Source organism: Xenopus laevis, chromosome 7S, assembly GCF_017654675.1.
Source record: "Xenopus laevis strain J_2021 chromosome 7S, Xenopus_laevis_v10.1, whole genome shotgun sequence".
NCBI classification, from domain to species: domain Eukaryota; kingdom Metazoa; phylum Chordata; class Amphibia; order Anura; family Pipidae; genus Xenopus; species Xenopus laevis.
Window position 1 is genome coordinate 69678817 of NC_054384.1, and position 1620 is coordinate 69680436.

The window sequence follows — 1620 nt, forward strand, 5'->3', positions numbered from 1 at the left end:
CAGCTCCTCCCGCTGAAGAACAGCAAGTCCCTGAAGAGGAGGAGAAAGAAGAGGGAGCAGAAGTAGGAGGTTCTGCAGAAGAACATCAAGTCCCTGGAATGGAGGAGAAGACGACGGAGGAGCAATCTCCTGCAGTGGAGGAGAAAGAGGAGGGAGCTGATGGTGAAGAAGAGATCATCAAAGATCCTCTGGTGGAGGAGAGGCCGACCCTCCGAAAACAGTTCAGGAAGGCCATCATGAAGAGGCTCCGGAGAGTTTGGGTAATATATCAATTTACTGACAATTACCCATTATCTAGAGATGCCGTTGTCCAATGCAGCTCCCCTTTACTTCCTGCTGTTCTGAGCATTTTCAATCAGAACAATAAAAGGAAATCATACACTGTCTGTTGAGCCCGCAGGCTGATTACTTTGAGGGCACCCCATAGACCAATGTTTGGCTGCCTTTAGGTTGTAAGAGGTTGATGACAGATAAAAGTCTGCAGATAAAGTGTCGATTCTATAGTAGGCCAATAACAGGGGAGGTAGGTAACGTTTATAGGGCTGCTGGACATCTGGCTTAGATATCCACCTATGGAAATGGGTTGCTACTGGGTAATGGACTGGCACCAGGTGATCAAAGCGTATAAAAGAATAAATGGCGCAGGCTCAGACTGAGATTCATAATAGGCCAAGGCATTCCATGTGTATAGAGACCCAAACAGTCCCCACAGGCCCAACGCATAGTGCGTTCTTAAAGCAAGACCTGTAGCCTTTAATATCATAAGGAAACAAGTATGTCTTTATTCTTATGTCAACACTATATCTTTTCTTTTCAGCATTCCACCCAAAGACTCGCCTGCTGCTGCTGCTGCTGCCGCCGACCCGACCCCATGGACTGAATCCAAAAAAATCCTAAATGATCCAGGGTGTAAAACCGACTGCCGTTTCTAGGAGTCAGGAAGGAATTTTTACCTACAGTGCAGATTGGTTCCCATAGTACTCTAGGGTTTTTCGCCTTCCTCTGGATCATTGGTCGTTAGGGATGCCGAATATAAATTAGCTGTTAATTTTAATAAATCCTGTGCTCTCCGACAGGTTTCCCCATAAAAAAGTCTCTGTGTTTTTCTTTAATCCCTATGGTGAATATTGAGGGAAGGGGCTCCTGTGCCTCATTCTTCTAAAGATGACTGACCGGTTGGGTGACGGGGCAATTAATACTGCTGGGAGCTGCTCAAAATGGCAGCGTAAGGGGAAAACTGGGTTGTGGTGCGTATACAGTGGTTTATTGAAGAAGGGAATGGGTTAATATCTCTGCAGGGTTATTTGCTTAATATGTAGATTGATGGGGATGAAAGACATAGGGACACATGTTGATCTCAAATGATTGAAAGGAACTACAAAATTGATTTACTCCATAGGCCACAATGTAAGCATTTCCATTCAAGTCCATTGCCCTCTTAATATTGGAATTCCATCCACTTCCCACCAGCCTATTTATACTATACCAGACATTTAGTATATGAAGGTGCTTGATATTGGGGAATGCCTGTGCTGGATTTGTTTTTTGGTTACCACTCTCTCCAGGTTATGAGTCATCCTTTTGGGGTGGGGGATTCCTGCTAAAGCGATGGAGGAGTAT